The sequence below is a fragment of the Protopterus annectens genome, chromosome 10.part0 (genome assembly GCF_019279795.1).
Source record: "Protopterus annectens isolate FY-2018-M chromosome 10.part0, PAN1.0, whole genome shotgun sequence".
In the NCBI taxonomy this organism is placed as follows: Eukaryota; Metazoa; Chordata; order Ceratodontiformes; family Protopteridae; genus Protopterus; species Protopterus annectens.
Window position 1 is genome coordinate 92009605 of NC_056744.1, and position 25638 is coordinate 92035242.

Genomic DNA, 25638 nt, shown 5'->3' on the forward strand with positions numbered 1-25638 from the left:
TTTGGCTATGGCGCAAGAGAATAGTGCTTCACCAGCAGAGTTATTGGCTTTAGTGATCTGCAAGTGATTTTTGTTGCTGGATCTTAGTGGTCTGGTGGTGCGATAGGGTTGGAGTAGATTCTGGAGGGATGGGACATTTAGTGGATGGTTTACTAGTTTGTGGGCGAGTGAGAGTTGATACCACTGAAGGAGGTGAGGGAGTTCAAGCCAGCCCAGTTCAGCAAGTGAGAGACAGTGGTGACTACGGTAGGATGCCCCTGTGGCAAATTTTGCGATTTTGTTGTAGCAGGTCTCTAGCTTGAAAAAGAACTGTGCAAACTGGATCCAAGCAAAGCGCAGGGAGAAGACGGAATAAGTAACAATGATCTGAGAATACGTCAGCAAGAATTTACACTACCATTATATTTATTATTCACTAGGTCATATAAATATGAGGAGATTCCTCAAGATTGGAGACATGTACTTATTAAGCCTGTCTTTAAGGGAAAGGGGAGTAGGACAAACCCAGAATCATGTAGACCCTTGTCTACTTTCATGTTGTAGAAAAATAATGGAGAAGGTAATACTGGATAAGTTATTGTCAGAACTGTATAGGTACATATATAAGCACACACACACACACACACACACACACACACACATATATATACATATATATATATATATATATATATATATATATATATATATATATATAGGTTTATAGGTTCATACTAGGCTATCTGCCCTAGGGCATTTATAAGCCTAGCCAGAGTGTGTTTGGCTTTTGCCACCCATTTTAAATTCATTTTGCTATGCCCTTTTTCGAGGTTAGTATACTGTGCCTCTGTCTAACAGTGACACAGAAGTGATACCCGGGGTAAACCTACGAACTCCCATCCACTCATCAAGATTCCTCTTGAAGAGAGTCAATGAGGGACTCTGCCTAACCTGGACTGGAATTTTATTCCAGAGTGAAGGGAGCCTCTGGGTTATGAATCTGTCCCTCCAGCATGTCCTATTTATTTCAGTGTTGAGGTTCAAGTCTCTCAAGCACGTAGCTCAATGGGATTTGGATTTTCTGAGGTGCAGCATGTCCATTAATTCCGGGTTGGACATGACTTTATACGTCAGGCACAGATCGCCTCTGAGCAGGTGGTATGCCACTGAGTAGAGCTGGAGTTTCTTTAACCGGGCAGCATATGGCATCTGTTTGAGCCCTTTGATCCTCTTGGTGAGGTACTTTTGGGGTCTTTCCAGTTGCTGCAGGTGTCTGGTAAGGTACATCCCAAAAGGGGCATTGTACTCAATTATGGGCCTGATGAGGGATGAGTAAAGAGGCACAAAGACCTCCCCTGATCTATATGTAAATCCCTTCATGATAAGGTGGGCTATATAAAATGTTTTTCTAACCACTTTGGCCACGTGGTTTTCAAATGAGAGATTGCTATCTACTTCGGTCCCCAGGTCCCTAATTACTTCTTCCGTACTTAATGGATTACCACCTATGTGGTAATTTGTGGGCACTTTGTTTTTGCCAAAGGGGATGACTATACACTTTTTGGCGTTTAGCTTGTGGCCATGGCTCTGGCACCAGTTGTCTGTTTCTATGAGGCTCTTTTGTAGGATGCTTGTGTCGGCTGGAGAGTCAATTATGGCGTCTAGTTTGCAGTCATCTGCGAACTTGGTCAGCCACAGTCCTTCTGTGTTGGCCTGTACCTCCGAGAAATATATACTAAACAAGAGAGGTCCCAGGACTGAGCCTTGTGGGACGCCACTTGTAACTGGTTTGGAGTCTGACATGGCTCCAGCAATTCTAACCATGTGGGTTCTGTCCTTGAGCCAGTTTGCAACCCATCTAGTGACATAGGGGTTTATATTTAAGCTGGTGAGCTTATCTATAATGCCCAAGTGGGATATCGTATCGAAGGCTTTTGTGAGGTCCAGGTAGGCTGTGTGGACCACCTTCCCCTTGTCAATGGCCTTGGTGACTGTTTCAAAGAAATCGACCAGGTTTAAGAGGCAGGATCTGCCCTTAACAAAGCCGAACTGGGTAGGATCCAGTGTCTGTAGGTCCCCAATATCTTTATTTATGAGGTCCATGATGATCCTTTCCATAGATTTGCAGACCACGCTAGTCAGGCTTATGGGGTGATAGTTTCCAGGATCCGTTGAGGCACCACCTTTGTGGAGAGGGACCACTGTTGCTGTACGCCACTCTTTGGGTACATATCCTGTAGTAAGGCTGAGATTGAACAGTAGTTTTATGTTTGGGTTTAGCTCTTCTTGGAGTTCATGTAGGATGCAGCCCGGGACACCGTCTGGTCCCATTGATGCTGTGTTTTTTGCTTTGGAGAGGGCAGCTCTTACCTGAGCATCTGAGATGTCAGGGGGGCAGCACTCTGCTGGGATAGATATTTGCTCTTTTGGTGGGGGGGGAGTTTGAGCTGAACCTGTCAGCTAGGATGTTGGCAATGTCTGTGGGTTTGGTGTATTTTTTGTCATTTTGAACTAATTCTGAGCATATCCTGGAATTCCCACCCAGGTTCCTAACATAACTAAAGAAAGCCTTGTGATTATCCTTAGTGTCCTGTGCAATTTTTGTCTTAAAGCTGGCCTTAGACAATTTTATGAAATTTTATGAGTACCCGTACTTTTTTGCTAATACTGATCAGAGATGCCTTCCCTTTTTGGGATTTTGCTCATGTAGTAGCTTCCTCCTTCTATTGTATAGTTTGTTTATGGCTGGGGTCCACCAGACAGGATGCCTGCCTTTGGAGGATTGGGTCTTGGTTTTATTTGGGATTGCATGATCCATGCATTCCTGAAGGTGTTCATAGAATGTTTTTATAAAGGATTCTGCGGTCTGAGCCCTATTTTCCACAGGCCTGGGGGCTTTGAAGGATTCCACCTCGGTTTTGAGGAGTGTGAAATTTGCTTTAGAGAAGTTTTTCACTGTGGTTTTCTGGGCAGGGGGTAGGGTCGGGTTTGTGAATATCCAGTGAGATTAGTTCATGGTCTGATCTTACCAGTGAGGAATACACTTCTGGTCTGGAGCATAGAGCCCCCATGTTGGTGATGATCAGGTCCAGTATGTTTTCCCCTCTTGTGGGAGTGGTAACAAGTTGTTCCATAGCATTTGAGTTTATAAATTCTAGGAACCTTTGGGCTAGGGTGTTGGAGCTAGAGTAATGCTCCCAGTCTATGTTTGGGTAGTTGAAGTCGCCCAATATAATGGTGTTTGGAGAGACCTTCATATTTTCCAGTGTTCTCAGGAAGGCCGAGTGGGGTTCCTGGGTTTGGGAGGGTGGTCTGTAGCAGGCTATAAACTGGAAGGCAGTTTTACCCACTGTTAGTTGCACATGGATAGTCTCTGATGCTTCGTGCTGTGCCACCAACCTGGAGGTGTGGGTATCTTTGACGAATATTGATACTCCCCCTCCTTTTGTTGTTTGGTCCAAGTTTTGGAGCTGAAAAAAAAAAAAAAAAAAAAAAATATATATATATATATATATATATATATATATATATATATATATGTACTAGTAAGAGTTTTATAGATTCCTCAAGACAGAAAGAATTTTTTTATTAAAGCCTATGGAAACTGCAACACTAGCAACATTATTTATATGGCAAGATGTGTGCTATGCACAGCGTTCTATATAGGAAAAACAAACCAAAAGTTTAAACAGCATATAAGCAGCCATATGTCTGAAATAAGACAGGTTATTACTTACTCTCTGTCTAAACATATATTGAATACAAATGAGAAGCATGTATTTAAATTTTTAATTTTAGAAAATGTTTCTCTAACAAAGAAAGGTGGGGACATCAAGAGCTATACTGAAATAAAGGAAAATAAGTGGGTACTGCACTTTAATGCATGCACCCCCCCCATCTCAATGAAATATTTTCTCTTAAACCTGAATGAAATCACTTACATAATTGTATTAAGTGAATATACTAAACATTTTATTAGTATTTTAATGTGTTTTGTTTCTATTTTTATGTTTATGTCTATATGAGTATGCATATTTGAAGCTTATAAAGAAATACAACTTTAAAAGTCAATGATTTTAACTAGATGTTTATTCAATGAATGTATTAATTAGTAAGTATAAAAACAGCTAGATGAAAAGTATAGATGCTATCACCTGAAGAAGCAGATATGTTCTGTGAAAGTACTCAGTACTTGTGTTATTCTTTGGAATAAAGGAATTTTTAGCTTGCTTCATTTGGTCATCATTTTTGGACACATGGCTTACAAATAGGACATGGCAATGATCACACACCAACTGGACAGGTGAAATCCTGGTTACAGTCAAGGTGTCCCACAGGGCTCTGTCCTAGGCCCTTACTTGTTTAGATTGCATATTTCAGACCTTACTTTTTCATCTGAGGTGTTCTACAGTCTATATGCTGATGACCTGACATTGGGTAAACTGATTACAAGTGTTACAGATAAGGCATGTCTTCAAAATATTTTGACTAAATTGACCATTTGGGCACAGGAGAATAATATGTTGATAAATACATCAGAAACTAAGCATATGAGATTTGGGAGGCATAAACTGAAAGGTGAATATTTAATACAACACACAGTGATTGAAACTGTAGACTCATTTAAGGACCTGGGTATATGGGTTAGATTCAACTATGAGTTTTTCTAATCGTATCAACCAATTGGCTAATGATAGTCAGAGAACTAAGTACATAATGAAGTCATTGTTTGTTAGTTATATTATATCCAAATGTGTGTATGGAATAACAATATGGAAACCCTATAGGAAAACAAGCATGAATAAACTGGAAAGAATACAGCAGAAATATACCAAGGGCATCCATGGATGTGAAAATCTAAGTTATTATGAAAGACTAAAATATCTGAACTTGTACAGTGTCACTTACAGATATTTAACAGGAGATCTTATTCAGGTATATAGGTCATTTAGGGACAACTACCTCTGGGAATGTTTGGGGTTATCAAAAAGTAGTAGAGAATCATCAGATAACCCATGTAGAAGGTTCTATAGGAATGAGAAGTGTACTAATTGGTTCTCTGACATGTAGCTGATGCTTGGAACAGACTACCAAATTACATTAAAGCAAGTGCTAGCTTAGATATTTTTAAGAACAGCCTGGGCATTTATTATGGGAACAAGTGTTTTGGTATATTGGCAAGCTAGAAGGGCATTAATGCCCATGCTTGAAACATTTGTATGTATGTATGTAATGCACAGCTGTTCATCAGCCTTGTCCCTGAAGTGGCTCTCTCTGGTGCTCTGGAGGCATAGAGGGGAAGACACCTCAAAAACTAGGTTGGTTCATCATACAGATGTTTGTTGTCATGTGCACATGTATTGGTGAACAGCAATATCATGCTGCCTCATTCACAGGTGTGTGTAGAGCTGTACCTGCTGTGATGGTATCAGCTGCTGCTTGCCAGCATGAATGGGCATCTGACATTGCATAAGCCCCTCAGGTAACATCTTTCTCAGCTATGGATGACATACGGATTATATTTTATATATGGGAACATTACTGCATATGACATTGTTATTATGCTTGAAAGAGGGGAAAACATCAAACCCAGGCAGTGTGTTACAATAGGTACATTTACATGTCTGATGGCTCAGTGCCTGAATGTACATCTGCAGTCAATTCCCAATCCCTTTGCTTTTTGATGCACTTGTTGTCTACATGGCTGATAATGCCACCATTGCTGCTGCTGCCATGGCAGCATTTGTGGCAGTAGTGCTGTGCTGGATGATACTCTGGGTACAGCAGCAGACCTCCAGTGCAACCATCACATGGTATGACACTGGTTCAGAAACAATGTGCGCTGTGGCTACATACTTCTCATCAGTAGCTGCTAATGTCTGTATGTGGGATGGGGGGCTTAGGTACTGCAAACAATTGTGGATCGCACATATGTACCCAGTCAGGTTTTTAGCACTTCAGACTTTGATATAATATATGATGGTGTGCATTGGAATACCACTGTTGTACCTTGGGTACTAATGACTGGATAAGTTGTAGTATATCTACAATGGCCCCGTTACAGTGGTGGTGACGTAGTTGGTGCTCTGGTGTTATTGTTGGTGATATTATGGCATAACATGCTCATGTTTTGAGAAACAATCTTAAGGCACAAGTCCAGACAGCCATGGAGCTACAAATCATCCAGCACAAAATGACTTGAGTGATGCATACATTTCATGTGTGGTATTAAAGGTGAGCCAAATCTCTAATCATGTAGCTTTACAGGAAGAAGACCACTCCATCATATTTGTACCATCCGGTGCACAGACTCACATACACTATCCATTAACTGATGCAGATACAGGCATGGGTTATGCAAAATGAAGAGTTGTTGTGCAGTAGACTGCCTTCATAACTGCATCCAAATGGACATCATACAAATATCAACACCAGTTTGCATCCATCAGCACACAATCATCACAAGCTTACAGGTCTTCACCTGCTGCTGTTGAAACACTGTCTTCCCAGGTCATGGGAGCTGTTGGAGTAGCACTCTTGCTTTAGTTCACATTATGGGGGATGGACAAGTTCTTCCCCCTGTACAGTGGAAACACATGGTGATGTAAGCATGGGTGTGGTGATTTGGTAGGACAGTAGTCATCAGGTGTTGTTAGTATAATGTACAGTGTTGCTACATTTCATAGGAGGGATGCATTGTGGTGACACACTTGTCCTGCTGGGTGCTTTTAATTCTGTGTTTTTCTTCTACTGGCTGACTACTGTTTTGCTTCGGACATTACAACTGTATGCTTAATCTGATCCATTGCAGCTTAGATGCAACTGCATTGTAATTTACTCATATACTCATTAAGTTACACCTTTAAAATAATCCTTGCAGACACTTTCTTTATCCAATGACCTGCTCTGCTATTCTGCTCCTTATCTGTTGTGCTTTGGTTTACCTTGGTTGTTGTCCAGGTTGCAGGGAGGTGTAATTTCAAGTTTGTAATAATCCAGGTTATCTGTCTGTTGTATTGGCTGAGCTGAGTGTTGTTGTTATCACACTGCTTAGTGGTAGCTACAAATTCTGCAGAATACCACAAATATTTTACAAATGTTGTCTAGTTTTATATTGCATTTCACCTACTAAATCATGTATACTTCAGAACCACATCTTTAATTGTAAAAACACAGTCGCTAATGACTGCTTCGTGATCACCTGTGAGCAATAAGCACAATGCTAAAGGCATGGTGTCCAACACTGGAGTGAAAGAACTGCATCATGGGTATCCTAAGACATGTGGCATAGATGCTCGTTATTTCCCAGTATATGGCCTCATATCACTTGGATGTTTAAGAAGTTAGACTTTGTCTGCTCACATACACAGAGATATCTGTGCCAGGAAAAGGGGTGGTTAGGCTGGTGATATTCAATGCATCTGCGATGCTTGATAATCTATGTATCAGTTGAAAACTACAGGTTACTGGGTGTCTGTGGCATTAAACAATGAAGGAAATGATGGAGAATATGGATAACTGAGGCTTGTGATATTCCAGTTATATCTCTAATAGAAAATGCTAATGGCTAGGACAGCTATGATAACTAGGATTTGTAAGAGAAATGGCACCTCCTATTAGTAACCTATACCTCCATCACTCAGTGCTGGTCACATAGAAGATGGTGTGATTGTCCATCTGGATTTAGTCTAGGCACTCCTACCATGTGACGATATTACACATTCACTTCCAGAATTGTCACTGTATGCAGTTAGTATAGCAGCCGATGCCATTCTCAGCACAGTGATGGTAAGTTAGCAATGACTGCTGGAGTAAAATCCAGTACAGTGTTTCACATGCATTTATCATGGGATCACAATCTGTGATATCTTAGCATTACACCACACATTGTTTCCTTGTGAACTGCATGCATAGTTTTATGCTGCCCCACGTGGTGCAAGCTGCTCATTTACATACCTGTAGAGCGTTGTACAAATCCATAACATATATTCTGCTTCTTTGTTTGGCCACTTAAAAAAAATTTCTGTAGCAAGCAATAAAACTGTATATGCACGTATATATATATATATATATATATATATATATATATATATATATATATATATGTGTGATATATGTGTGTGTGTGTGTGTGTGTGTGTGTGTGTGTGTGTGTGTGTGTGTGTGTGTGTGCAGTCAGTGTTACAGAGAACAGTAGCAGAATCTTCAGTTGTGTAATAAAACTTTAAGATATGCACAGACATACACACACACACACACACACACACACACACACACACACACACACACGGATCTACTTTAAAATGTTCAATAACCACAACATCAAACTACAGAATGTCGAGACCACTAAAGAGAAAACTCTATTACTTGAAAGTTTACATGAGCGACTGCCATAACATCGAACTTAGAAAATCAATTGGTAACTCCCTACTCTCCACCGACTGAAAACTTCAACTACATATCAATTCCTACTGTTTAACAGGGGGGCTGTGCCCCCCACACCTCCCACAACTTAAATATACCAACTGTGAGATCGTACCACATTGAGGGAAATGGTAAACTATAGATACAGTCTGCATCTACAACTATGTAACTACATACAACATCTTTACATTTTAATTGTCTGATATAAATCCAATACATAGCTGTTAATTACTGCAACTTTGTTTCCTCTTTTAAACTTTAAATTTCCACAAACCTCTCCAGCTAAACCAGCATCCTATGTTACATCCACCATATTTGTTTTATGTCCGTAATACAAAACCTTAAAGTGACAGCAACTTTAACAATATATTTACAAATACGAAGTTACCATCAATTTCCTGAGTTCGATATTTTAGCAGTCGATCATATAAACTTTAGAGTAATAGAGCTTTCGCTTTTGTGGTCTTGATGTTCTGTAATTCGATGTTGTGGTTATTTGACATTTTAAAGTAGATCTATATATATATATATATATATATATATATATATATATATATATATATATATATATATATATATGGTTCCACTTCATATCATCGAATTATAACATTCCACAATATTTTTACTACATTTATGCAGGGGGGTACTACAGTGGGGTTAGGAAGTTACCTTTTTCCCCCACTGTAGTACAACCTTGGAGTTAGTATATTTAATTACGGGGAGTGTGGGGGGCACATGGGGGGTGCAGGGGGGCTTGCCCCCCTGCATACACATAGTACAAAGTGTCTGGAATGTTATTTGTAGTTGCTTCATAGTTTTCAATGATTTGAGATTCGATGAAATGAGTTTTCGATAAAATGGGTTTTCGGCGATTTGGTCTCGATGGTTTGCAATTCAATGAAATGATAATTCGATGATATGAAGTGGAACCATATATATATATATATATATATATATATATATATATATATATATATATATACACACACACAAATATACATATATATATATATATATATATATATATATATATATATATATCTACACACACAGTAATATACATATATATATATATATATATATATATATGTGTGTGTGTGTGTATGCAGTCAGTGTTGCAGAGATCAGTGGCAGAATAATCACTTGTGTAATTTCTTCATTTCACTTGTTGTACTGTTTGACTGCTGCACCTGATTGGTTATAATGCATAATAGATGAGTACTATATCAAAGTTCGTAACAGTAAGTTTATCCCCAGAACTCTTTTCTTTCCTCTTTCATTGTCCAGCCTTAATGCTCAGTTCCTTGCAAGTGACATCATCCTTGATTCTAAAGTTTGACATCTTGAGACATTCCTTCTGACCTCACCCCACACTGCTAAGATTTCAGCATCATTTACAGTCTTGAGACCCTCTTTCCCATTCTTTTAAAGCAATTTACTGCTGAACAAGATGTATATTCATCATTACCCCAAGGCTAGGGCACACTCTTTTGTGGTTTGCAGTACTTGTCTTCCATCTTCAAGATATCTCCTATGTGACTTCATTATTCACTTCTACAACTCCCTTTGATCCAAAACTTGTTGAAACTTCTGCCCTGTATATGACCTGTTTCCCACTGCCCTGAATTATTGGTAGACAATCTGCCTTGGACATGTTCCTATTGTTTGCAGTGCATCACTTTCCTAGCTCATTTTGCTGTCAGCTGCACTTTGTTACTCTGTTACTAATGATAAACTGTGTTCTGCACCGCTGGAACATTCTTCACCCTTTTAGTTTTCTTTTGTGTTCTTTTTGTTTTTGTTATTGTAATTTTAACTTCATTAATTGTGTAACAAATTAATAAGCTGTCCTCACCTGCATTATAAAAGGATATGTTTGAAAAAAGTTTACTGAATTCAGAATAGTTTTATCAGCCTTTAAGCATGCATAATTATCATAGAAGTTTGAACATGTCTCTTTTACAGTACAGAATATATCTGCTCTCCACTTTGGCATCCATTTTGGATGCCTGTGTCAGATGTAGAGTTTAAAAACAAAGAAAAATATATTACAGCATTAAAAAAAAAAAAAAAAAAAAAAAAAAACTTGCCACAGAATTGGTTAAAATAGAAGAGAGTTCCAAATATGTTTAGCTTCCAAGAAAATAAGGAAAATAGAGAGGTGCAAATCTTACTGTAAACTGATTTTCACGTGTAGACACAAACAAGGAAATGAGTCTGAGACAATTACTCAATACTCCACAAGGATTCAAACCATTTACTTACTTGTACAAAGCCTGGTAGTACCTCTTGAAGACTGCAGCTTCAACTTCTACAGGGGTTGATTTTGGTACTGTTGCCCCCCCCCCCCATCCCAGTTTTTGCCCAGATTATAGCCAAAGCTCTGAAACCAAATGGATTGTGACAAATGGAAAGGTGGTGGTGTCATGTTATTTACACTCATGGTATTTCCCTTAATATTGCTTGCTTGACTGTACTGCAGTTAAGTATAACCCCACCCTTCGGCAGCTAACCAAACACCCACCTTTTGACAGCCAGTTTCTCCTAATCACATTCTCTTATTTTAGTTGCATCTTCACCAGCAATTATGAAGATCTTTACAGCAGGAGAAAGAGGCATGTGCAAAACTATCACACAGAGATGATTTGTGAAGGTGATTCACTTTTAATTGAATCCCAATCACTCAAGCCCACTCCATCAAATGGGAGATAAATATACACTATTAGGTGAACTGGGGTAGAGGCAAGTCTCCCACATAATCTATACAGGCTGCTTTGGTTAACTAACATAACCTACTCTGAGGTTAAATAAGTTTTCTAGATTTAAACCCATTCAGTGGAGTGCCTTGAAGCAGACAGGATTTGCATAAAAGCAAGCTGAAGACTTGAATAAAGAACATCAAAAATATTCTGGAACAAAAAGGCTCCCAAATGAAGTGTCCTCACTTGAAGATGAAATATTAAATATATATTTTGCTGTAATCTCTGCACAGATGTGCAAGTTGTTATGCAGGTTTAATCTATATCCAAACTATAGTTAAGTTTTATCAGCTTAGACCTATAAAAGTTTACATTTGGCCTTCATTTCTCAGTGCCAAGCCTGCAAGTAACATATATGACCTGACTCTGTTTGCTTGGTGCATTGATACAGCTAAATTACTTTGTTAAGCTGCTGATGTATCTTTTTATTTCTTCTAAGCTACTGTGTATACCAGTAAACTGTAATTGCTACATTATTTAAAATAGCATGAGTATTTAAGGGGTTGGCAACTGTAAGCTAACTGTGGGAATATTTCACACTGTACTGAGTAGGCATGTGGTAGAAATTGCATGTTTTGTTTTTTTGTCCTCTGTACCTAATGACCTTCTTCTCCCCTCTTCTTTGAATTGTCATCAGTCATGGGGAACAAAATGAGTCAAAAGAGAGAATATTTTCACACTGTACTGGGTAGGCATGTGGCAGAAATTGCATTTTTGGCTCCTTTTGACCTCCATGCCTGCTGACCTTCCTCTCTCCCTCTCTTCTTTGAACTGCCATCAGGCAGTTGTGGATGTTTTCCATGCACCTGTAATCCAGACAGCAGCATGATTAGTGCAGTTGGCATGAGTGCTTCCACACATAAATTAACCATAGCTACAGAATATACTGTTGTGCACATAAACTGGTTCTTCTTGCTGCATTTGCAGCAACAGCCAGCCTCCACTTGTTGTTTAATTGTCTGTCTCTCTTCCCTCACAGTGAGTAGGCCTACATCAGCTACTCAGCCCTTCCCTCCCCAGTTTTGTATCACGTGGGTCACTAATTCATCTTGGGGAAACTGAATTTCAGGCAAAGCTTTATTGCTGCACATCCTGGAACTGGACACTGAAGAAAAAAAAATGCTTCTGGGGCTCAAAAAGTTTATTTCAAGATCCAGCTCAGTCATACTGAGAATAGCTCTCAGCTTACACAGTGATGCACTGCAGAGATCATTTACATATCCTTTCTGCTTAGAACAGCTTAGTGAATCTATTCAGTTAAAGATTTGACAATGGCTTGCAAGTGAGAAGTTTCAGTTCCAGTGGCTCTAAATGCCAGGCAGTCATTTGCAATCTCATCACCCTTGTGTGTAACTCAGCTCTTATTGTTAGAAATACGCATCAACTACCAGTATAGTAATACATGCAGGCAATAAACTCAATGGTGAATTCAATTATCTGTTATGATATAAAAATATAAGTAAGGTGCATGTTTCAAATCTTTTTTAAGGTTTTGATTATCCTACCTAGCTGGGAGGTCACTGCAGGTCAGCTTCATAATTCCAGGCCACATAGCACTGTATGGCACATTCCTGTGAATGTCTGACACTTTCTATGATTCATATTGTGTCATCTTATATTATGATGACATTGTTTAACATTTTGTATATGCATAACTGCAAAATTAATTCTAATAATGCATATAAACTGTGACACTGGACGTGATTGCAGGGAAGTCTTTTTTTCCCCCTCAGGTCTCCTTGATAGTTGGACCAGAGAGTGGAATGAGTAGTAGAGATTTCTAATAGAAACTATAATCTGAAAGCAAGATGGGGCGATACTCTAAACTAGATGCAGCAGCTTTACAGCTTGGATGTTTAAGAGAATTTAGCAATAGATTGAGGGGTACAATAACTGGGGGCCATTTGACATTCAGCATTGTGATGACATAAAGCCTTTATAAATCTGAAAGAGCTGTGAAACTAGAAATGTAATTTAAGGTCTCATATCATTGTGGGATGTGAGGAGCTGATGGTGATAAAGAGTAAGGAGTACTCCAGAGTAGCTATCAAAAGAATTCTATCCCAGTAGCTCTCCCTGCATCAAAAAGAAATAGGTTTCAAAATCTAACTTAAAATAAATTGCATCATCACAACATCTGTTCAAATTTCAATTTGTATGTTGAACAAAAGGGTAAGTTCTAGCTAGACACCTAATTATTTATAGTCACTGACCAGTATTACATTATTTTTATGAGCCTTCTGTTAGTAATTCACCCTTTCCACAAGGAAACAAATAGCATAAGTGTGGCTTTCTTTGAGCTGATGACAAATTTGCTGTTATGTATGTATGCTGTTAAATATTTTGATGTAACCTCTCTGCAGAGCTCTCAGTACATTTTCTCTACTTCTTTGCTTGTTTTGAAATGCATGATCAAAATTAGATCATGTGTGTAAAGCACAATCTGCAGTCTATGATAGACAGAGACATGGTCATTACTAGTAAACAAGGAGAAGGGAAGAGAACAGGCTCCAGTGTTAGTCCCCGTTCTAAAATGTCCTTCATCTGAGCTATGTGAATCACTAATGACCATGCAAGATGATTATTGCATTAGTTCCTTTTATCGGGTGCAATCTTGTTAAACATTATCGGGTGCAATCTTGTTAAACATTATTGAATTTACTTCCTATTGAAGTGGTACATATGAGTTTTGTGGGGTGGGGAAGAAATTGTGCTAAAATGTACTATGCCCATGGTTGCATCACTTCTGCGAAGGAGAACCAATTCAACAAAAGGTCTTTTATTGAGTTCACTCCTATGTGAATTGACATGTCCCCAGATATTCTGTTATTGAGGCAATTTAAGCTCATTCGCTGATGCTAATCAGCTCCAGTAAAGGTTGCAATATATACATACCTGATGTACTGAAAACAGTCTAAATATAAATGCAAAAAAGAGCAGCATTGTTGAGTTTGGCAAAAAGCTGCTTCCATCTCATATGTTATACATGGCCTTCATCTTCAGATGGAGATGGTCATAAGAGACATGTGCGCTTATGTGGACAACTGTCTCTCATTTGATCATCATCTCTTCCCAATAGTCAGGAAATCCTTCTATCTGGCCCAGTTAATTACTGATGGAATATCTTCAAGAGTGAAATAAGTCATTGTACCCCTGTATTCTTGCCTTGTCAGTTCCATCATCAAATATAATGCTGCCTTAGGTATGTACAAATCCAAGCATATCACTCAACTGCAAAGGCCTCAAAGATTTCTAACCAAGAAAATTAAAGATCTTATATACTTCAGCTGTCCTGAAAAATTAGAACAACTTTCTTTATATTCATCTGAGGTGACCTGTGTCTAGGTTTTGAAGTTATGAAAGACCCGATCCTGTTTTACCTCCTGTTTATTTCCAAAGCCATTGCCTCTACAAAATTTAGCACTTGAGACCTAAATCTATATCAAAACATAAACAATACTCGATGGAGGGATAGGTTTCTAACACAACATATTCCAAGTCCATGGAATAAGTTGCCACTACATATCAAACAAAGTACTGCTTTAACTACCTTTAAAGCTGATCTTGATGAGTGGATGAGTAAACTCAAATTTACACCAGGGTTGTCATTTAAGACCTTACACCAGGCTTATCATGGAAGGCCCTGCTCAGTTTGGGAAGAAAACAGTATCAAGTGCTTGACAAGGGTGGCAAGAAGTTTTAAGTTTGTCTACTTAAAGATGTACATGGATAGGCATCCCTATGGTCCCCATAGTATTCCTATGTTTCAATGTTCTTAAGTGTTAAGTCATCTAAGTGATCAATCCCTGGCCCCTACCCCTTTGATTTTAAAATAATAGTGTTCCACAAACTCAGTGACCCTTTAGGTCTAAAACAGATTGGTGTATTAAGTAAGACTTTCTCTGTATCAGAATTGATTAAATCTGTAACAATACAAATATTTACTAGACTGTGAAACCCCCTTCCTGAAACCTTGCTGCTTTTGGAACATTGTACATGGCTACTTGAAAAAGAGGCCCATACCTACAATTCATTCATTCAGTCATTCTCTAACAACTGCCTTAATTCAATTTAGATTTAAAGGGGAGCCGCAGCTTATCTTGGCAAACAGTGTGAACAAGACAGAGAAACTAATCCTGGATAGTATGGTAGTCTGTCATAGAACTCACATACACATACACATCTATAGGTAGCACAGAAGATGGCTAGTTTTCACTGCTGAACAGTCTTTGTGATGTTGGGAGAAAGCAGAACACTCTCTACAAATCCATGCAGCATATGGAGGACATGCAGGCTTCAGGCAGAAGGCAAATCTGAATTGAAGTAGGTAGCCAAGCTCTATGAAGCAATAAGGTTACATCTTGTGCCACTGTAACTTTCTCTATGTATTGCTGCCAAGTTTCATTAAAAACATATGGTTTAAAAGTATTTTGTTGTGTATGTGAAATAAAATGTGTCTTTAAGTATGCCTTCTAAGCACTTCATTTTAGCAACAGTTTTGAAACTCTTCTGAGTTATTATCTTTAACTGCAACCAAATCAGTGGATATTATTTATATAGTACATGCAACATATCTGGAACTGGCCAAGGCCTTTGACCCTATTCCCCATGCATGCATTATTGACAGACTTGCAAATCTGAATCTAAATCCTTATGTTGTGTGGTAATTAGCTAACTGGCTGTCCGAGAGAACCCATGTGGTTAGAGTCACAGATACTGCCCACTTCTGAAAGCAAAACAGTTTCCAGTGGTGCACCACAGGGCTCAGTGCTGGGCCCTCTCCTATATGGCATATATATCTTAGACCTTCAGGCCAGTACTCCTGGACCATGGTTATCTAAGTTTGCAGGCAATTGTTACTTGAGTGTTAATATTCAGTATTCCACTGACTGACAGTTGTTCCAACATGGGCTAGACCATGTTAACAATTAGTGCAAAGACATTGGCCTCAAATTAAATGTGAAAAGATGTAGCATAATTCATTTTGACAGACAAAACATTTTGACATACCATATAGGTAACACACCTCTCCAATCAGACACTGTCATAAAGGGACTTGGCATTCTTACTGATAATTCCTTATAGTTTGACTGCTATGTTTAAACAGTATAAAAAAATGAAAACCCACAACCACAGTGAACAGCGGAAAAACAGACACAAATAATTTTAGAGATTTTGTTCTTTTCCTTATACAACTTTCTCAGAATAAAGTATAAAAAGCTAAACACACTTTTTACACATCATTGCAATGACATTAGTAAAACAATTATACAATCTAAATACAAATTAATTAACACAATTGCCACTTTTTCATATCACTAAATACTCAGTAGCTAACACAATTAAATATATTTGTATTTTAACAAACTTTTGATGGAGGTGGTCTCATTCAACCCTGGAAAAACATCCGCACGTAAAAACACTTGCCACTTTCGTTCAAGAAATTCAAGAAAATTGTTATATTTGATCAACAAACAGTTTTGAATCAGCTTTCTGAATAACCAGGAAATATTTTTTTTTGAATGAGGTACAATTTATACTGTGTTTCACTAGGGCATTATTTATGTCTTTAATTTTCACAGCCCTAATATATTCATTAATGCGACAGTTCAAAGATCTAGTTGTCTTACCAATATAAAAACATTGGCATGAACAACAAATAGCCATGTAGACCAGACCTAAACTTTTATAATTAAACCTGCCCTTAGGTTCAAATACAAAATCTAAATGTTTGAAAAAAATATTGGCTCCCAGGATAAATCATCCTATAATACTTACATCCCTTACAGGGAAAGGTACCATAAGGGCCACTTCCCTTGGAAAAAAATGTCTTTTTTAACATGCTCTAATAAAACTTTAAGATTACATGTTCTTTTATATATGAAACTAGGTTTGGTACCTGCAACATCACTAAGGTGTTTGTTACCAAGTATGACTTTCCAATTTTCTACAATGATATTCCTTACCAACTTTACTTCAAAACTCATTGGTATAGGAAAACTCAATGTTGTATTACCTATGTTTCTTTCTTCTTTATTCTTGGCAACAAAACCTGACTTAAGAATAGGGGGAACCTAGTATTCCTTACCTCAATAATTTCATCTGAAATCTCTTTCTTTTAACCATGCATAGGGATATCCCCTTTCTAAAAACATATCAACACTTTGACCTCTCTTAAAAACAATACATCCTCACTAATAATTTGACTTATTCTAATAAGTTGACCTTTAAAAATATTAAGTTTCATGAATCTAGGATGAAAACTGCTAAAATGTAAATAATTATTACTGAATGTTTCTTTCCTAAAAATATTACTAATAAATGTATTGCAAATTAAATCTGCACTCAATTGAATGTCTAAGAAATTAACTGTGGAATCCAAACCACTAACCTCAAATTTTAGCCATTCAACACTCTCATTCATTTCAGAAACAAATCTTTCAAAGTCCTGTTTACTACCCTTCCAAATAAAAAAACAAATCATCCATGTACCTCTGATAGAAAGTAAACTTAAAGGAAGGCTTAACAAATGTTGACTTTCCCACCAGCATATCACTAGGTTAGCAAATGAGGGGGCTACTTTGGCCCCCATAGCAACACCCAAGATTTGCTGGTAAATACAGGATTCAAATTAAAAAAAAAAAATTGTTACTAAGCACTAAATCTAATAACACACTAATAGTTCTACAATCTAAACTTAAGTAAGCTGCATATTTCATTAAATATAACTCAACAAATTCAATACCTTGTTCCTGGTTAATTGAAGTGTACAAGGAATTAACATCAACTGTACATAGAAAACTTTCACTTCCATTAAAAGTGTAATTTTTTAACTCATCTAAAAAAATCCATGAGTCCTTCAAAAATATTTACTACTTTGAACAACAGGATTTAACATGCTATCTAACAACATGGAAATATTGACAGTTTTGTTCCTAGGAGAAGAAACTATAGGCCTGAATGGGGACCTGTTCTCATTCTTGTGTATTTTTCAGAATACTGAACAAATTCCCCAATTCAGGCTGATCAACAATGCAAAAATTATACATATCAATAGATAAATAATTCTGATGTAACAAATCCAACAATGTAAAATCAATTAACATAAAATTCTTTCTTACAAACTCTTTGGTAACTTTCCTATAACTATTACCGTCACTTAATAGTAATAACATAGCATCAATGTAATCTTTTTTACACATGATAACCAAACTGTTACCTTTATCTGCTTGCATATATCTCAAGTCACGGTTATTATGCAGAGTCCTCAAAGTGGGCATTTTCTCTTTATTTAAATTTAAAAAAGTATTACCCTTCTTTGAAAAGGAATTTTCCTGTCTAAACAATTTATAAATTTCATCTTCACACAATATGCTAAAATTGTTAATTGTCCGAATTAGTTGAGGGTTGATTTTACTTCTTTTCTTTAAAGAACAATTAACACTGTTATATTGTTTGAACAAATACTTTAAATTCAATTTTCTACTAAATTGTTTGAAGTCATGATTAGATGGAATAAAAAGAAATCCTTTAGACAGTACTTCAATCTCCGCAGGTGAAAAAAGAGTTTCACTTAAGTTGAAAATGCACCAATGTGACCTCAATGATTCTTTCTTTTGGTCCGATTTCTCCCTTTGGATGCTTTCTCCACTTTGGGAGAGGAAAAAACCAAGCTGTTAGCAATATCATCACTAGGTGGAATAATAGATGACCCAGTAGATCCCTTGTCAACTGAAGAAGCTGAAACTGCAGTCTTGGACACAGAAATGCCAACACTAGAATGATGGAAAGACCTGTTTCTGACATCATCACCAGAAAAGAATCCAACTGGTCCATTCGCCAGTAAGCGGTAGTTCTAAATCTCTTTTTATTAGTACTGGTCGTGTCATCTTCTGTTAACCCCTTGATGATAAAGGCTCGTTGACTTGAATAGGCTAACAAGTCCTTATTCAATTTGTTCTTTTTCTGTGAAATAGTTGCTGCAACATGTTTCTGTGTCTTGCTAAAGATGCTAAAATATAATGTCTTGACCAACACAAAGGAAAGATGGTTTTTAATATTGGAATCAAGCTGGTTAATTCATGCTTTTAAACTACCTATTTGTTCACTGTTGTGTCTCAAAAGAACTCTGATAACATCTAAACCAGCCTGATTATAAATAGCAGTAATTTCAGTATAAATTTTATCACTAAACGTAGTCCTATTAGGGAACAATGTTACACTCCAAACAACTGGACAAATAAAAAATCTTACTTTCTAGGGATTTGAACTTCAAAATGTTCTTCTGTAAATGAAACACCAATGTGCAGCAATCTGTTAAAGTGGAGTTGACTTTTGATTTAACATAGTCAACACTATATTGAAAATCAGTGAACAGGTTGGTGTCATTACCATTAAGTAGGTCAGTGTGCCCTCATCCGATGAAAAGTCACTAAAAACTGGATCACTTTCACTCTTAGTTTTGTCTGTACTTTATTTATAACATCATTAGCTTTCCCCACAACCTGTTCCAATGTTTGAGTCAAGGTCCTTAACTCATCAGGAAATGAATATTTTTAAAGGTCAAATTATTAGAATAAGTCATATTATTAGCGAGGATGTATTGTTTTGAGGAGGGGTCAAAGTGTTTATTGAAATGTTTTTAGAAAGGGAAGATTCCTATGCAAGGTTAAAAGAGATTTCAGATGAAATTGTTGAGGTAAGGAATAGAATGTTTCCCCTTATTCTTAAGTCAGGTTTTGTTGCCAAGAATAAAAAAGAAAGAAACATGGGGGAATAAGACATTGGCTTTTCCTATACCAATGAGTTTTGAAGGAAAGTTGGTAAGGAATATCATTGTAGAAAATTGGAAAGTCATACTTGGTAACAAAGACCTTAGTGATATTGTAGGTACCAAACCTAGTTTCTTATATAAAAAAGTAGAATCTTAAAGATTTATTAAAGCATGTTAAGAAAGACAATTTTTCCAAGGGAAATGGCCCTTATGGTACCTTTCCCTGTAAGGGATGTAGGTATTGTAGGATGATTTATCCTGGGAGCCAATATTTTTTCCATTTTCCAACGTTTAGATTTTGTGTTTGAACCTAAGGGCAGGTTTAATTATAAAAGTTTAGGTCTGGTCTACATGGCTATTTGTTGTTCATGCCAATGTTTTTATATTGGCAAGACAACTAGGTCTTTGAACTGTCACACTAGTGAACATATTAGGGCTGTGAAAATTAAAGACATAAATAATGCCCTAGCGAAACACAGTATCAATTGTACCTCATTCAAAAAAAAAAAAATATTTCCTGGTTATTCAGAAAGCTAATTCAAAACTGTTTGTTGAACATTATAACGATTTTCTTGAATTTCTTGAACTAAAGTGGCAAGTGTTTTTACGTGCGGATGTTTTTCCAGGGTTGAATGAGTCCATCTCCATCAAAAGTTGATTAAAATACAAATATGTTTAATTGTGTTTGCTATTGAGTATTCAGTGGTATGAAAAAGTGGTAATTGTGTTAATTAATTGTGTATTTAGGTTGTATAATTGTTTTACTGATGTAATTGCAATGATGTTTTAAAAATGTTGATTTTTTTATACTTTATTCTGAGGACGTTGTGTAAGTAAAAGAACAAAAACACTAAAATTACTTGTGCCTTTTTTCTGCTGTTCACTGTGGTTGTGGGTTTTCATTTTTTATTTAGTTGTATTGCCTGGTTCTCATTTGGTGTTGTGCTTATGTTTAAACAGTAGTTCAGAAAGTCTTCTGTCTAGCTCATTTAGTTCCAAAGGCATCTGTGTCAGATCCAAAGAAGTTTTAATTCGCCTTTACTCGTAGCTCATCAGATCTATTATTAAATATAATGCACCTTTTGGAATTAAAATGAAAAGTGACCTCAAAATTTGTCAGTACAAACTAGCAGCCCTATATCTTTACTCAGTTTCTTATAGACTCCTCCATTGAGATATATGTCTAGCCTTTTGAGACATAAACATCCAAACCTCTTTGACCTCATATTCATGTACAGAACAAATGGTAACTCAAATACCCATTTAAAGGAATTAAACTTCCATCAACAAATCAATAAGACATAACAGAATTATATTCCAATGTATCTGTCACCTCTGCAGCAAACATTTAAAGTAAATCTATATATTTGGATAGACAGTTTTAAATTCTTCCTTGGTCTGGCTTATCTTGTCCCCTTGAGGCTTAAGTGAACTTTTGATTGGATTTTTTGGCTAGGTTTGTTATGGTCTGCAGACTGATTGCTGAGTACTTACCTCTTAATCTAATGACATTTTTTTTAAATCTTATTTAAAACTAGGCAACACATTATCAGCCCCTTTTATTCTAAGTACATTTTACTAATGATTTGTTTGTATTCTAAAAATTTCAAAAACTGAGGCAACACATTATCAGCCCCTTTTATTCTAAGTACATTTTACTAATGATTTGTTTGTATTCTAAAAATTTCAAAAACTGTCCTAAGAAAGGGGTTAAATTGCTGAAAAAACAAAGGTAGGGGATAACACGCCAGTGAATTATCTTAGGAAAACATGAAAAGCAATAAAGAAAAAGGGGGTGTAAATCATCAGAACAACATCATTTTGAGTAGTGTGCCATTGTCTTGTAAGCATGTTAGGGGCAATTTTGAAAAACAGCAATAAAACTGTTACTTGCATCAATGTTATGTGAAAACAGAGAAAGAGTACATTATAACAATCTACTTCTGGAGAAAACAGAATATGAGTGAATGGAAGAGAAGTCAGATGAAACATATAGTATCAGCCCTCACTGTTAATACCTATTTTTCTCAAAATAACATGTTTAGGAATGACAGGATATGATACAAGACTGGAAAAACACGAGTTTGACCTAAGGTAACATAAGAAAGCAGTTGTACTCAGGAAGGCAGTTGATTGTAGTGAATAAACTTGCACTGAATCTAATATGGGGCAATCACTATAGAGTAACTTGAATTTAATCTGTCCTATAGCATGGAGTCTATAAATCACAGTGTAAAACCAACGATTAAAAGTAAACATTTAGCATTTGTGGGGTCAAACATACTCTCGGTAGCTTGGTTTGCTTGTATCCTGCAGAGTTGAAGAATGAACAAAGGAATATTCATTTGAAAAACATGGGAGGAAAGACATTGTATTCCCAATTAATAGCATATGAAACATTAATTTAAAAAGTCTGCAAGTATCACTAAAACAATCTTTCCACAGCTCTCATTCAAATACTTGAAACATGTCTATGGCAAAGAATAGATGTAAAAATCTTTTAAGTACTAGCTTTGAAGGTTAATCAGAAACAGTGCTTGCTATGTCCAGCATGAAAACTGCTTTTTTTCTAATATACCATACATGGGGTAAAATGAGTGTTGATCCTTTATGCATGCCTAACAACAGACAGCTGTATTCTCAGTATATGATTCTGTAAATTGGCACTATGTCTCACACTGCATTTCATTTTTTATAGCCCTGTATTGCATATTATATAACTTTTGTTAGAAGCACTGTTTTTTTGTAATAATGCTAGATAATGACTCTTTTCTGCAAATATTGGTTATAGCATACATCCTAAACAAAGGGGAGAATTTTGCCCCTTTTTGAACAACCTTGAACTGTATTCTTTGTATGTGTGAATCAAATATGATAGCAGAGTGGAATTACTGCACTGTCATGACTGTGTAAAGTAATAGAGTGCTGATTGCTTACATCAGGCAGTGTAACATTCTGAAGCTATGCAATTTCACTGGTGGAGGTCTAGCTACACAGTCTGGCAGTGGGAGGGGGAGGGGAGGGTTGCTGTGACATCATCACCATCATCATCATCAGTGGAGCTGAAGAAAGGCTTCTGAGCTGGCTTAACATTTTTAACATCACATGGCCTGTCACCTTTTCATTTCCTGTCTGACTAGTAATATGCAGTGACTTGTGTCGGCTGAATGGGTTACTCTGCTAACAAAGACACAAAGAACCACCCTCAGAAGGGCAGGAGAGCTCTAACTAATCTTTTATGACAAACAAACAGCTCGGATGTGAAAAAGTGACAAGATGATTTAAGGGGGCACTGCTTTCATGCAGCAGGGGTTTCACTAAACATCTGTATACAAGCCAAAGAGGAAGAGAACAAACATTTCCCAAACCAATTCTATCAGAAGCTGCAAGATTGTTATTAAAAATCAGATAGTATATTGCATGGAGAGTTAGAAATGAAGTAAATTGGGCAGCTGTTCTCTTCAGCAGTGTATTTCTTGCAAAAAAAAAAAAAAAAACTGAAATATCTCATGTTTCGTTAGAATGGGGGAAGATATAAGCTTCAGGTGAACAGCCAGAGTTAAAGAACTTTTACTAATTGGATTGCAATACCATTAGATAATGCTGGTGAAATCACAAAGTTAAACTGTTATGTTAAGCCTCCAGAAGTGAATACAGAATCACCAAATTTATAAGATTAGTTTGAAAATTTGACATCTTAGCACATGAAATATCATGTGAGTTACATCCACCATGGCCTAGTTCTGGCTAGAAATAATCAAAAACATCATAATGACTGTGTGTGGAGTGTGTGTGTGTGGGTGTGTGTGTGTGTGTGTGTGTGTGTGTGTGTGTGTGTGTGTGTGTGTGTGTGTGTGTGTGTGTGTGTGGGTGTGTGTGGGTGTGTGTGGGTGTGTGTGTGGGTGTGTGTGGGTGTGTATTTGTGTACGTGTGCGCAAGTGTGTCTACATGTATATGATGAGGGGGGTGGAAAGTTCTATACATTTGTAATAGCAGTCTTTTCTCATAAGCATTGCATGCTTTTTCTAGGTGCCTAGGCAAAACATGCTAATGAGATCTTGCATTGTATAAGAGAAACTGCACAGGCTATTTTGTATATTTCCATCAAACTTTGGTCACTTGTCCTTCATTGCTTAGCTAATGTTCCTGCATATGTCAGCTACTTTCCTTGTGTGTATGACATACCTCTCAACAGTCCAGATTTTTATAGAATGTCTAGATTTTCACCTCATATTTTTGGCCTGTTCTAATAAAATGTGTCATTTTCTGGCAAATCAGTATGGCTTGAATTCACTAAATAGTGTCAGACATTTGAGTTTCAGACTTCATATTATTCAGAAAATGCACTGTAACACAAATCATTTTCTAGCAACTTTCTAAGCTTATAAGAGCAGTATTTAAACTTTGTCTCTAGTTTTGGGCCTTTCCCCCCAATAATTTTGGCTTTATCCAGATTTCTTGAGCTAAGAGGTTGAGAGATATGGTGCATGCTATTTCTCCTGGTCATGAATAACGTTTCATGTCTAGTGCTGTGATGGCCTGTGACATGCAATATAGTTGTGGCCTTGCATTGTGAATGTATAAATAAGTATTCCATTTTGTTAACTGGAGGGGTTCCACAAAGCCCAGGATCTGTTTTTTTGAGAACACAGTAGGAGCAAACTCCAGCATAACATGACATTAAGTTGGCATTCATTTCACATATGGTGCCTTGTGTATATCTATCAGATTACAGACAGGGTGGAGTAACTTATTCCTTAAAGGATATTCATGCCCGAATATAATACAGTGGAAGATTTTAAAGGTAGGTAGATCACATTTTTTTATTTGTTTAATTAGACATATTATCATAAGAAGCAGGAAAGAAATAACAGCTTCAAAAGTGCTAACATATTCTTAGTTTTAGATGCCCCTACTAGTATAACATGGTTACCAGAAATGATGTCACACTGGTGATTTATTTGTTTATATTCAGATAACACAGAATTCCCTAGAACCCATTTAAAGTGGAGGCCTAGTGAGAAAAGCGTAGAGACAATTTATAATAAATAATAAATATATTAATCAAGAAAGAAAGCACATTAAGTACAGACTTACAGACAATTAATCAACAAACAGCCAGAATTCAGTTATTCAGAGTCACAGAAGCATGACAGGTAATCAGACCATAAGCACACTTTTCAAGCTATATACATAGCAAGCTAAATTCAGTGCAGGTAGAATGTGATTTATTTTTTATATATTCCAGCAGTTTATAGGGACAGAGGGTATACAGGTTTGCAAATGGTTCTTAGTGGTGTGACAGTTGCTAAGCAAGATGTTTTTTACTTAGAACAGCAAACTGTAGAAATATTTACTTGTATAACTGAGTACAGGAATGTCTAGGTCTTTTGGTTAAATGCTTTGAATGATGAAAGGAAGGTGAGGACAATAAACAGCTGCAGTGATCCAGTTGCTTTGCTTAACAAGTGCCACACACACACACACACACACACACACACACACACACACACACACACACACACATATATATATATATATATATATATATATATATATATATATAAAACATAAGTAAGGTTAAAAAATTTTCATGAGGTCATGTCTGCAAGATAACAATACATGCCAAGCAGTTCCAAAGTTAAACTATGTGAACATAATTCAGCATAGCCAAGATAGAGGAACAACACAATAGGTGGTTAGC

The 25638-nt window shown here is 36.9% G+C and overlaps 1 long non-coding RNA gene across 2 annotated transcripts in view; it reads left to right on the forward strand.

The window, feature by feature from the left end:
* Window positions 1-25638, forward strand: part of LOC122812976 — a 176824-nt gene that overhangs the window by 149774 nt on the left and 1412 nt on the right. The gene's annotated exons all lie outside the window — the stretch shown is intronic.